The sequence below is a fragment of the Chenopodium album genome, chromosome 5, assembly GCF_948465745.1.
Source record: "Chenopodium album chromosome 5, dcCheAlbu1.1, whole genome shotgun sequence".
Taxonomy (NCBI): Eukaryota; Viridiplantae; Streptophyta; class Magnoliopsida; order Caryophyllales; family Amaranthaceae; genus Chenopodium; species Chenopodium album.
Window position 1 is genome coordinate 50,619,312 of NC_137838.1, and position 14,473 is coordinate 50,633,784.

At 43.0% G+C, this 14,473-nt stretch overlaps 1 non-coding gene across 1 annotated transcript; it reads right to left on the reverse strand.

Annotated features, from left to right (window-relative positions):
- Positions 1-7,978: 7,978 nt before the first annotated feature.
- LOC145633348 (small nucleolar RNA R71) lies at positions 7,979-8,085 on the reverse strand. Its single transcript, XR_014112679.1, has one exon. It is a non-coding gene; the product is annotated as a small nucleolar RNA R71 (small nucleolar RNA).
- Positions 8,086-14,473: the final 6,388 nt, after the last annotated feature.

The following is a 14,473-nucleotide window of genomic DNA, read 5'->3' on the forward strand; positions in this document are numbered from 1 at the left end:
ACTTACCTTCTTCTCTCCCTGCGGCTTCGATGCCGCCTGCTGTGCGCCAGCAGTGGTGAGTGGCTGCTTGCCACTCTTCTACACTCGATGCTGAGTGTCCGGCTTGTTGAAGTGTGAATGAGGGAAGAGGCGCCCGTTCCCTTCTTTGGCTTAGTGGGAACATGTTTTCGGCGACTCTGGGAAATTTCGCCAGCCGACTGCTTGTGCAGTTTGGGATCCGGCTGAGAAAACGGGTAGGATTTGATGAGCCACCCTGCAAAGAACTCTAATGTGAGACCTTGAGAAAAATTACACTAAGTAATTAATTGAAGAAATTTCAAGGTTAAAGAACTTGCTACCTGAGGAGTGCCGCTTGGCAGCTACTCATCCGCTCGTTTGAGATTTAAGCGGTAGAAGGCTACAGAGACAGCCGGCTTCTTGTGAGAAGGAAGCTTTGCCATTGCTATGTTTTCACCAAAAAAAACATGGGTTAGAAATGAAACAATGTGGGTAACAAAGCTGATAAATTCAAGTTGCCAGCAACCTCTCGGCTTCTCTGTACTAAGGCCACAGGCGGCCAAGTACGTCCATTCCGAGAGCCACTCGAATAGGGGAATATAACTTTGGGGGGTAACTTCCTTGACCCCCGTCTCTTTGTTTGTTTGGACGGCCACAGTAAAAGTCCCCGATCAAAAATCTCCTCCTGTGCCTGCTTAGGAATAGGCAGAATGGCTTTCTTCCTAGCAAGGAGGGGCAGATATTGGGTCCAGCGGTTGTACCGCCTGTTCTTTTGGAAATCTGTGGAAGAGATTATGTAAAACTTGGACCTCCAGTCCTTCCATTTGTTCTCCTTCCCCAGGGTCATCATATAACGGGTATGGCTGGTTAGAGTAAACTAGCCGATCTCGCTTGCATTTGGAGTCCTGCTCAGGTACTGCATATGAGCAAACGCCTCGAAGCTAAGCGCCACAATCAGTATCTCAAAGGCGGCAATGTAGCCCAGAATGTTAACCTAAGAATTAAGGGCTAGTTGCCAGATTCCCAGCTGGTATCCGTAGCAGCCGAAGCACTAGTCACCATAGTAGGCCATCTCAAGCTAGGTGATCGAGTCTATAGCATCCGACACGGACAATATGAACCCATGTCCCATGAGATGGGTAGAAAGAAACTTTCCAAGATCATCTTTCATGATCTTCCGCCTGCCTTCGGCAACGTGCAAGTAATAAGGAGAACGCTCATGCCGCCTGGAAGCAGACGGCTCTTCCCAGTCGGCCCGGGGTTCTCATATTCTTCATCACACTCCTCTAGAAATGAGTCGATGGGAGTGCTGATGTTGGTAGGGGGGTCTTTACTAATTTCGGAGACAGGCGCCCTAATGGAGCCGTCCGAAAAAATAATCTCACTTTCCAAATGTTACTAAGAACCATCCGTCCTATATCTCCTGATCGTCTGCTTTGTTCTAGCCATCGTGTCCTGCATTAAATAGATTATATCGCTACTCTAGAACATTAGAATCCCTTTTTCAAATATTTTCATTACTTTGTTTTTTTTTTTAATTTTCTTTTTAATACTTGAATTGGTCTCACTCTTTTTGACATTACAAAAATTAGTACATATACTAAGTTTGACCCCCCTAATAAAAATTTTCTAGCTCCGCCCCTGTCGCAGGCGTCATGTGCCAAGCACGTGACCCCTGTGAGGGGCAAATGTTTTGGGTATTTTATACCTTACAAAGTGGCCTAATCAACGTTTGACATGTGTCACTAGAAGGGGCGCTAGCTTGGACCTTCCAGATGGTGACACGTGTCAAGCAGATATAGCTCCTGATTTAAGGTATTTACTAGCTCTAAGTGGACCAATGAGAGAGCGACAGGTGTCGTCCTTGGAGGCGCCCAAATGGCCCCTCAGGATGTGTGACACGTATCACTTAGATAACCCTTTTGAAAAGACGGCCTTCAAGGCCAAAACTTTAAGGTGCCGCAAAACGGCGTGCCCTAATCCCTAGGTCATCAAACCTTTGGGAGGGAACACTTCCTAAAGACCCTATAAATAGGGACATACCCCTCATTTATGGGGACACATGACGTTACATTGTATTAATTACAGAGCTGTCGTTCTCACGAAACAGACAGCACCTGAGCTTGGAATTCGAGCAGATAACTTAATTTCAGCACGTTTTATTCCGAATGCCGTACTAACTTAATCTTCGGAGGCGGATCACTGACCATTCGGTGATCTGTTTTCTTAGCAGGTACAGGCGTCCTTGCTGAATCTAGTCTAGAGCCGTAACTCTCCCGAGGGACATAAAAAACCCTAAAACACCTGATGCCTGGGAAATCATCACCCGCATGAGAAGTCAGGAGCTGTCTAATCCAGCCTCTACTTCGAGCTTTCTAGACAGCTTCAAGAATACATCCGCAAGGAATACTCAATCCTTGCATGAGAGCCATACAGGCGGTAATACCGTCCACTCTGGGCCTCTAATGATCGTGAATGCATCGTATGTACCCCCTATGTTCTACTGCCTGTATTCCCCTCATTTCATTCAGTCGGCCCTCTTTGGGGGTCAGGCGGCATGTAACGTCCAACCTTTGGACTGGCAGCTATAACTGCTCAAACTTGGTGAACAAATTTCTGCGTTCACCAAGGAGATAACCGACGCCGCACAACCGACCAAGGTTAAGAATGTGTTGGTGGGTGCTTATGATGGTACAACCAACCCGGAGGACCACCTCATGGCCTACTCCAACCTCATGCACATGCAGGGGCTGGAAGATGCTATGTGGTGCCGGTGCTTCTCGGCTACATTGAAGGGCATTACCCAACAATGGTTTGTTAACCTGCCAGCCGGGTGCATCGATAGCTTTTGGAAGCTTGCCTTCCTATTTGCCTCCAACTTCTCGATGAACATCCCTGCCAAAAAGACAAGTCTTGACTTGAGCACCATCCGACAGGGAGATAGAGAAGGGCTTCGCTCCTATGTCAGGCTGTTCAACCTGGTGAGAATTCAAATCCAGGGGCTGTCTGACGAGGTAGCCTATACAGACTTCTTCAAGGGTCTGAATGACGGGATGACCTTTAAGTTCGATCTTGTCCGTAAAAGGGTTTTCACCCTTCAAGAGGCGTTGATAGAGGCGGAGAGCTTTATGCAAGCTACTGACCTTTGCTCGTCCAGCACACAGTTTGACTCAAAGAATTCTGATAAACAAAAGGAGATTCGGTCTGCTCAGCCGGCTCAAAAAGCTGAAGAGAGCTAAAAGAGAAAAGAAGTTTGGGCGGTTAAGGAACTTGATCAGCCGTCTAAAAAGAAGAAGAAAGAATTCAAACTGTATGTCTCGCGGTATGAATTCAATAAAGGTTGCCACACCATCTTACAGAGGTGAAGGACCGGCTGACCATTGAGAAGCCGAATCCTATAAAGAGTTCCGTTCAGTCGTGGAACAAGAATAAATTCTGCCACTTCCATCATGAGGTGGCCATGAAACCAACGACCGCTACAGTCTCAAGCGAACGTTGGACCGTCTGGCTGACAAGGGCTTGCTGAAGTCTTATGTCTTGAAGTCCAAAGTGGATTCTAAGACGAATCCGGGGCAGTCGTAAAAACTGTCCAGACTACTAGTAGTTCAGATACTAACAAGGATCCGATCTACACCATCCGGGGCACTAAGGATCATATGAAGAAGATGATCCATTCAGTTGATGATGGACAAGGGTCCTCAAGTGGAACATTCCTAGACTTACTCATTATTGAGAAGGATCGGGGCAAATTTCGCCGACCGCATGATGACCCAGTTGTCATTTTGTGCAAGGTCGCCAACCTGCTGGTTGGCCGGATCCTGATAGACACGGGTAGCTCTTTTGATCTCATTATCTACAAGTGTCTGTCCCGGCTTAAGTACAAGCGGGACGGCCTGCGCGACATCTCCCACCCATTAGTTGGCTTTGGGGGAGGGGTCGTGCACCTAGTCGGACAAATTGACATTCCCATCCGACTGGGGAGAAGAAACAAGGGCGACACATGGTTGTTCGATTCCTAGTGGTTAAAGAGCTGACCGCCTACAACATCATTCTTGGCCGACCCACTCTAAACGAGTGCAAGGCCGTCATCATCCCAACTCTCATGCTTATAAAGTATGAAAGGGATGATGGCACTGTTGGCTCCCTGAACGGGGATTAGAAGACAGCAAGAGAGTGCTATCTCTCTTATGTCAAGCCGACTGTTTTTGCAGCCGGTCAGCTGAAGGAGCTAATAGACCTTGACGATGTCAAGGACCCTGATTCACCCCCTCCAGCAGCCGAAAATAAAAGAAAAACTGAAAAGCTGGTGGAGGTGAAGAAGGAAAAGAAATAGCAATCGCTGACCGGGAGCAGTAAGATGATCTCCTTCCCCAGCCGGCTGGTGAGCACATTGATGTCCTTTTGGACAAAAGCCGTCCAGAGCGGACGGTTAAGGTGGGGACGACTGCCTTTGAAAGGCTTGGTGCAGACTTACACCATCTGCTGAAAGAATTCAAAGAAATCTTTGCCTTTGAGGTGGTGGAGATGCCAGGCATCAGCCCGGATCTCAGAGTCCACAAACTTGCCGTGGATCCAAAAAAGAAGCCCATCCAGTAAAAGAAAAGAAACCACGGCGAGGAGAGAAGTCAGGCGGCAGCTACTGAAGTAAAAAAGCTGTTGGACGCTGGGTTTATTGGGCCATGTAACCTCCCCGATTAGGTTGCGAATGTTGTGCTTGTAGAGAAGCCGAATGGTACCGCGTGTTAATTACACAGACCTCAACAAGGCATTTGCAAAGGACAATTATTCGCTCCCAAAGATCGACAGTCTGGTCCTCTACAGCCGGTCATGCCTTGATGAGTATTATGGATGCCTACTTCGGCTTCCATCAGATATCCCTGTGGAAAAAAGATCAAGAGAAGACGGCCTTCGTCAATGATCAGGGGTTATTCTACTATATTGTGATGTCGTTTGGCTTAAAGAATGCGCCGGCTACTTTCCAACGGATGATTAATACTATCTTCGTTAATCAGATTGGGAGGAATGTAGAGGCATATATTGATGACATGATAGTCAAATCAAATCTACAGACGGATCACCTTACTGATCTCCGAGAAACCTTCACCACACTCAAGCGGCATAAGGTCATGTTAAATCCCTAAAAGTCTGTTTTTGGTGTTGAGTTTGGGAAGTTGTTTGATTCCTGATTAATAAAAGGGGGATAGAGGCTAACCCCGAGAAGATACAGGCAATGATTGACATGAAGTCACCCCGCACTGTTAAGGAAGCTCAGAGGCTTACCTGTTGTCTGATTACGCTAAGGAGATTCCTCAGCCGGTCAGGTGACAAATGCCATTACTTCTTCCAGGAAATCAGGAAGAATACTAGATTTGAATGAAGAGATGATGCTGAGGCGACCTTTCAGAAATTGATAGAATATTTACACTCCATGCCAAGGCTTGTTAGCCCTCTACCAAAAGAGACGCTTTTCATGTACCTAGCCGTCTCAAATCATGCCCTCAGTGTTGTTCTCCTTTCTGAGAGAGACGACAATAAGCTCCCAGTCTATTTCATTAGCCATGTTCTTAGGAGTGCCGAACTCTGGTACCCCTGATGTGTCCATTTTCTATAGTATTTTACCCCCGTCCCTTGGTCGTAATTAGTAGTGTTTTTGTCTCTTTAGAGCCACTTTTATTACTAATTGGTGTTTTCTATTGTTTTCGTAGATTTGGTTGACTTTTGCAGGGATTTATGCTTTTGGAGTATTTTCCCGAGATATTTTGGAGCAATCACGAGCATTGGAGAAGCACGACCAGAGTTTATAGCCCAGGGCCGGTTAGAGCCATCGAACCGGTGATTAAGGGCTCGGTATAGGTGATACCGGGGCATTTGGATCGAGTATTCAAGACCCAAAGAGGAAACCCAGATTGGCCCGAAGAATTGGAGCCCAATCGAAGTCCAAATAGTGGCCCAAATGAGCCGCTCGGCAAAAAAATTTGGCACCCGGAGGCGCGCCCGGCCGGGCGGGAGAAGCTTAGGCTGGCGCCCGGAGGCACGCCTGGCCGGGCGGGAGAAGCTTAGGCTAGCGCCCGGTGACGCGCCCGGCCGGGCGTGAGATTTGTTTTATGATAAAAAAGGCGCGCCCGATCGGGCGCGTGTTTTATTAGTTGATGTTTAACGTCGTTTTAATTTGTTTTAGTTTAGGATTTTTGTGCGGAGTATAAATACTCCTCCGTAATACGTTTTTAGGATAATCTTTTCTTCTTGACCTCTTCTTTTCCTCTTTACTCTTTCTTTACTCTCTTAATTATTCTCTTAGAATTCTCTCTCTAAACTTTTGTTCTTAATTCTTCCATTAATTCCAGATTACTTTTTGGTAACAATTTCTTCCTCTTTAATTTCAGTTATTTTATTTATTCCCTTGATTATGCTTTTATTTATTTATTTGATTAGTTTAGTCATGATGATTTGTGAGTAGTTTAATTTCTAGGGTTTATGGGGATCCATAATTAATATGAAGGGGTAATTTGTTGTTGTTAATTATTAATGCTAGATTAATTTCCTATTGATTGATTTAATGCTCTATGACTAGATTAAGCCTATCTTTTATGCATGAGTTTGACAATATTGATTCAAGATTCGAGAGATGAGAATTGATGTTTAGGTCTAGTTTCAATAGGCAGGTTAATTTATAAATGGTTAAGTCGAGATTCGAGAGATGAGATTTAATACCGGTAAATTAATTATGTGATTGTAATACGTAGCGAAAGCCCTTTTACAATCTGGTTAATTGATGCATTGATGATTGACTATTATTGATTATTGGTATTGCAATTGAATTGTTTTAATGTTTTACAATTGCGGCTTGTAAAAGTATAGCAATATTAAATTGATGAATCGAGCAGATGTTAATTTGATATTAAAGGCTATTTTCAATAAGAACTTAGATCTAGTAAATTGTGAGAGCCTGTTAGATCTATGTTGATTAATAAATTGCGAGAGCCTGTTAATCATGTTATTTATGCAATGTTAATGATTGATTACTATGTTTTACCCTGGAGTATTATTTATTGGTGAACCTATGCCCTAGATCCTTTTATATATTGTTTTCTCCCTATTCCTATTCTTTGTAGTTTAGTTTCATACTCAATTATAAATATTGGTTACTTAAATAATTTAGATTATAATAATTAATTAGGAGTAAAAAAACTTGTTTCCCTGTGGAGATCGACCCTACTTCCCTATCTACTTTAGTTAGAGGACTTAGATATTTACTTTTGATTAGGGGATACGACTTTACCTTGTCAAAATTTGGCGCCGTTGACGGGGAAACGGTTTTATTTTTATTTCTGATTGTTTTTGTAGTCTAGATTATTTTTCTTTTGTCTCAGAGAGCGTTAGTTCTCCGAGACAAATCTCATATTTGCTTCTAGTTTTTGTTTATGCCCAGGTGTTCCAGATCAGGTTACATCCCATTCGATCTTGAGATTGAACGTTCCTTCCATAGACAGAAAAATCTCTACAAGCAAATCCTGGCGGATTCTGGTGATAATAACAATAATCACCGCGATCCTCCAACTGATTCCTGCGATTTAGAGGCATCATCAGACGCAGAATCAGAGATGACGGCTCTAAAGAAGCTTAGTGATTATTCACAACCAAAGCTTACGGACTTTCCACATCTCACCCCTACTCCGGCTCTTGATGGGATTCAATTTGAAATAAACCTCAATTTATAACGATGATAGAGAGGAAGCAATTCAGTGGAGCCAAGGGTGAAGACCCGAATCTTCACATTGCCGACTATTGTCAATATTGCAACACCATTAGGCAAGCCGGGGTCACTGAAGACCAAATCAGGGAGATTCTCTTTCCCTTCTCCTTAACTAGAAAATCTAAATTGTGGTTTAATGGGTTAAATAGAACTACACTTGGTATAATTGACTGCGAAACTCTTGTTTTGAATTTCTATAACAAGTATTATCCTGCAGAGAGAACAACAGTACTACGGAGTGCGATTCAGAACTTTGCCCAAGAAGCCGATGAATCTTTATATGAGGCTTGGGAGAGGTTCAAGGACTTACAAAGAAAATGCCCTCACCATAATTTAGCGTAATGGCAGTTAATCCAAGCCTTTTATAACGGCATTGGAAATTCCTCTAGAATAATTTTAGACTCTGCAGCTAGTGGGAGATTTATGAATCTTAATGTTGATGATGCAGGTCAGGTTATTGAAGATATGGCGATACACAATTACCAATATGGGAATCCTAGAGGATTTGCTAACAAGGGGAAGCATAGTGTCGACTCTGTATCCTTTTTGCAAGCTCAACTAACCTCTATTTGCCAAAAATTAGATAATCTGAGCACTGCTAATGTAGCTAATGTTTCTGCAATTAATAATTATTCTAATGAGGCTTTCTGTGAAAATTGTGGTATTGTAGGTCATTGGGAGCAAGATTGCAGGAGTTCCGTGGAGCAAGTTAATGCCTTCCAAGCTTATAGGCAGAATAACCCATACTCCAACACCTACAATCCTGGGTATCGGAATCATCTGTACCTTTCCTACCGGAGCACTAATGTTCAAAATCCACCACCACAAGAACCACAGGCGCCACAGCAGCAGAAATATTATCATCCCAATGCTAGCCAGAAGAACCAGCCACAACAATCCTCCCCATCTTCTGACCCTTCTCTGGTGGAAATTAGAGCAATGTTGGCTAATATGCAAAAGCACATGGAGAGCAGAGACGCGACAATTGATCTAATTCTAGCGCACAATAAAATTATGGATAATCAAATTGCGCAACTCTCCGCTACTCTACAAGCCCGCCAACAGGGAGCTCTGCCAGCACAGCCGAATAGGCCTACGGATCAAGCATTTGAAATTACTCTAAGGAGTAGTTCAAACTATGAAGGGCCCTTTAAGCCCAGAGTTGATGAACCTGTTTTATTAAATAATGCTAATCTTGATTCCGTTAAACCAAACAATGTAGTTGATAGCCCTGCAGGGCTAAAGGATAATACTAGCATATCTAATTCTACATTGCAGAGTAAAACTCCAGAGAAGGTGGCTACTCCAGACAAGAATAAGAATGATCAAAAGCCAATTATCAAACTCCCTTTCCCCAATCGTCAATTGAAGACAAACTTGGATAAGCAGTTTGGTAAGTTCCTGGAGGTGGTAAAAGATTTGAAGGTAACAGTTCCCTTTACTGAATTGATCAAACAAATCCCTTCATATGCAAAATTTATGAAAGAAATATTGACGAGAAAAAGGTCTATTAGTGAGGTAGAGACAGTAGCTTTCACTGTAGAGTGTAGTGCCGTACTTCAGAATAAGTCTCCACCTAAATTAAAAGATCCGGGTAGTTTTTCTATCCCTTGTCATATTGGCAATCTCTTGATTGATAATGCATATGTGATTTGGGTGCAAGTGTTAGCGTCATGCCATTATCTGTGTGTTCTAAGTTGAATATGGGTAAATTAAAAGCCACCAATATAACTCTACAAATGGCCGACCGTTCTTTCAAATACCCCTTAGGTGTTTTAGAGGATGTCCCCGTTAGAGTAGGTAAATTTTATATACCTGTAGATTTTGTTGTTCTTGATATGGCTGAGGATATGCAAACCCCAATTATTTTGGGTAGACCATTCCTTAACACTACAGGAGCAGTCATAGATGTAAGGAGTGGTAGGTTAACACTATCAGTAGGGGATGATAAAGTTCCATGACTGAGGAGAAATGTTTCAGTGTTAATGTAGTTGTAAATTATTCTAACAAGCCCTAAGCTCTTGAAAAAGATCCCTTGGAGGCGGTATCTTGTGTTGCATCCTTTTCAGATGAGATAGACAAATGGCAGAAGGAAGTCGATTCAATAGAAAGAGCACTCTATAATGTTGGTCTTGGTTTCGAGGATGAACAAGTGGAACCGATCGAGCAAGTTGTGCAAATCGAGCCTACGGTAAGTGTTCCGCCAGATCGAGTTGCAGGTGTTGAACGCAAGAACAATTTGAAGCAACATTCGATCGAAGAAGGGTTTTTAGTGCGTAGCATTGAAGATCCCCCATCCCAAGTCAAGGAGGATCCCCCAGATAAGGTTATTTGGCGTCCCACAGGGTATGTCAGGAAGCCGCATCGCAGCCTAAACACTGCTAGACCGGGTGAGAAACCGCCCGATCAAGCGTTAGGCCAAGGGTCCTAGAAAATTATACTTGGTAAGAAGGTCGTGCGAGACCTAGATAAACCAGCGCTTTGCGGGAGGCAACCCGTATTTTTAATGATTTTTAGTCTAGTTTTTCTTTTCTTTTTCTTATGATAGGAGAGATGAGGGAATTTAATGAGTTCTATGAGTGTTTGTACGGGTTTGAAGGAAAAGAGTTAGCCAATTTTTGGAGAAGAGAAGAAAATTAATATTTCGCCGATTTAGTCTCGGGCCCGACCAGGCGAAGCTCGCCCGATCGGGTGCGAGAGCAATGATCTAAAAATAAGAAATTTCGCCCGATCGGGCGAGTGGTGCCCGATCGGGCGCGAAACTTGACGTTTACGGACTTAATTGTCCGCCCGATCAGGCAAGCATCGCCCGATCGGGTGCGAGAAGGGCGAAAATAATGACTTAAAAATCGCCCGACCGGGCGCGAGAGCTAGAAGAATATCAGGACGGTAGATCGCCCGACCGGGCGAGTGGCGCCCGACCGGGCGCGAAAGGTTACGAATTTGAACACATCAGATCGCCTGACCAGGCGATGTCCGCCCGACCGGGCGCGAGAACCAGCATAGGAAATATCCCAGATCGCCCGACCAGGCGACCCACCGCCCGACCGGGCGCGAGTTGTTCTGCGTCTTCTTCTTCCTTCTTTTCTTTTTTCTTTCTCCATTTCTTCTTTCTTCCATTACTTTCTCTCTCTAAAACTCAAATTTTCTCTAACTTCTCTCTAAGATTTCTCCTCCATTACCAACCTAAATTCAAAACTCTTTATATATTTGTGATCCTCTCTTCATCCTCTTCACTTTCATATAAAAAATTTTCAGTTTTAATTCAATAAATTTTTAAACCCATTTCTTGAACATGGCATCAAAGAGGGCTAGGTCCATTTTTTGTAGGAGCTCCAGTTCGAGGGAGGAATATGACCCGGACTTGCAACTCCCGTATTAGCCGACGATCCGGATTGTGAGTCGGGAACAAAAGGAACGGCTAGAGCATTTGGTCGGTCGTGAGGTAATTCCTTCTCGGTGGTTACACCGCCCTACCCTAGAATCATTTGGTTTGTATGATTTTGTTAAACGATTTTTGAATGACATTGGCATGAGAAAATTTGTTGACATGCACTATCCTACATACCGAGAACTTACCTGTAAATTCCTGTCCAATTTTCATGTTGTTAGTACTACCTCCGTTACATATTAGTTGCAACTTTGGGTATTATTTGTGAGAGATAAAATATTCCAAAGTTGCAACTAATATGTAACGGAGGTAGTAGTAGAAATGGGCCAAATTTATTTTTCAGGTTAAATAATAGAAATATTAGTTTAACTTTTGTAGAATTTTGTAAAATTTTTGAATTAAATTCTGAATTATCTCACCAGTGGCATAAGGACTATAAAATGGGTGACTTATATTATGCTTTGACTGGTTTACCTACCCCCGACCCCCAACATGCTAGTACCAAACCTATTCACCACCTTGTCCCAAAAATCTGGCAAAGATTTGCGGGTTTGTGTTTTTTAGGTAGGGCCGAGCCTCATAACACCCCAGCCTCAGCCCGAGATGGCTTTCTCTCCACCTCGTATGTCCCACTCCGTCCCTCATGTTGACTCTGACCCAGTTTGGGATCTTCAAAGTATAGGTCAGGCCCTAGGACGTATCGAGCATTCACATACTAACCTTAGGAGGATGGTAGGCTCCTTAGACCAGAGGTTAGGGTACCTAGAGAGGAACCAGGGTAGAGCTCTCTACCCTATGTATGATGATTATGCTCGTCGGGGAAACATTCCCGACGACGCTATTCACCCCGACTGGTTTCAGCCACCACCCCAGGGATACGATAGGGATTCCACTGCCCGTGGTATTTACACTGACTATTCTTCTTTTTTCGGGTACGGGCAGGACATTCCTTTCGGGGGACCGGCGGGGGGGGGGGGAGTTTTCACGCTGATTATTTTGGTGGTAGCTCTTCTGGTGCAGGTGGTGCAGGTGGCAGTGGAGGTGCGGGTTTCGGCTCGATGGATGAGGATGATGAGGACTAGCTATGCTGGGCTAGTTTCCGAGCCAATGAGGACATTGTGTGATTCTGGCTTGGGGGAGATTTTGGTTTAGTATTTTTCTTTTTCTCTTTTCTTTTATTTTTGGTGTGTTTTCTTAGGTTAGTTTTATTGTTTTCTTATATATGAAAAATACAAAAAAATTGAAAAATAAAAAATCCAAAAATACGTTCCAATGAATTATAAATTATGCTTCCCTGTGCCCCTTACTTCAGAAAATTGTTTTGATTCTTGGTATTTGATGATAGGCATTGTGGATTAGTCGATCATGATTTGATGTTTGATTGCCTGAAACTTTAACATGCGTCAATTTTGTCCAACTACTTGTGAATATAGTGCTTGACTAGTTGATTTGGTAAGGAATGTGTGATAGTTCCATAGTTCCTGGTATGTAAATGAATTTGAGTATTGGTTTGCAACTATAAGTAATGTTTATACGATTCATTATTATGCACATTGAGGAGGACGAAGGCATTTGTTCTTTTAGGTAGCCTCCAGATATTTTAGATACATTTGTTCCCTTCTTGCTACCCATGTTGTTGCCTTGACCTTTTGTTGTTATTTAGCCACTTTACAAGCCTATTTTGCCCCATTGGTTACTATTCCCAAGCTTGGCTTGGGGGAGCTATTAGTGAGTGAGGTGAGGGAGTTTGTAGTGTACTTATTATTTGCACAATTTGGGTGGGATTTGAGAAGTTGTTTTGTTGTTATTCATGTTTATTTTTGATGAGTTTGAGAGCTATATTTTCTCGAAAAAAATAAAGCATGATGTTATGAAAAAAAATAGAAGTTCAAAGAAAAAAAATGTAAAAAAATAAGTGAACTTCAAAGGAAAAAAGTGTTCAAATGTTCTAGTTTGAGGTTGATCAAAAGAAAAGTTTGAGCCTTAAAGGAAAAAAATTCAAGTTTGAAAATAAAGTTTGTTTATTCACTCTTTTACTCCATTATTATATCTTATGAGTGAAATTGTAAGAGTTGGGTTTATTTATTATGATTGGAGTTTATTTGGTTGATGTTAGAGTTGGTTATGTAGGAGATGTATGATCACTATTTATTTTGATCATGGGTTTTACTAGGATATGGCTCCTTTAAGCATAGCTTTTCTCTCACTTATTCCCAAATTTATCCTACCCTTTTCCCTAGCCTTACATTACAAGCTTTAAAGACCTTTTGACCTTTGTGCATAGAGTTGTATGAATGTGAAAGTGTTGTTTATCAATGCAAGTTATGATTTGGCATATTTCGAGTCGACTAGTAGGATTGAGCGTTCATTGTTTTATACACACGAGAGTGTGAGTTGGGAGGGAATTGTTCACATAAAGGGGTTGGATGGAGAGCGATCGAGTACATATTTTACTCGCCACATAAATGAGAGTTGAGTGTGTGAGCACTAGTCTTGAATTCTATATGCTCTTGTGGTTTGCTCTGTTTGACAATTGTTAGGGAAGAAAGGTAATTGGATGGACTTGATTGGTTGATTTTGAAGCATGTTTATTTGATTTACCCTGGATCGTTCGTGCTTGATTTTTACTTTTGGGGTGAAGCATATTTATTGAATCATTGATGAGATCTTTGCTTAGGGACAAGCAAAGGTTTGGCTTGGGGGAGTTTGATGTGTCCATTTTATATAGTATTTTACCCCCGTCCCTTGGTCGTAATTAGTAGTGTTTTTGGCTCTTTAGAGCCACTTTTATTACTAATTGGTGTTTTCTAGTGTTTTCATAGATTTGGTTGACTTTTTCAAAGATTTATGCTTTTGGAGTATTTTCCCGAGATATTTTGGAGCAATCACGAGCATTGGAGAAGCACGACCAGAGTTTATAGCCCAGGGCCGGTTAGAGCCATCGAACCGGTGATTAAGGGCTCGGTATAGATGATACCGGGGCATTTGGACCGAGTATTCAAGACCCAAAGAGGAAACCCAGATTGGCCCGAAGAATTGGAGCCCAATCGAAGTCCAAATAGTGGCCCAAATGAGCCGCCCGGCCGGGCGGGAGAAGCTTAGGCTGGCGCCTGGAGGCGCGCCCGGCCGGGCGGAAGAAGTTTAGGCTGGCGCCCGGTGACGCGCCCGGCCGGGCGCGAGATTTGTACTATGATCAAAAAGGCGCGCCCGATCGGGCGGTGCCTCGCTCGATCGGGCGCGTGTTTTATTAGTTGATGTTTAACGTCGTTTTAATTTGTTTTAGTTTAGGATTTTTGTACGGAGTATAAATAATCCTCCGTAATACGTTTTTA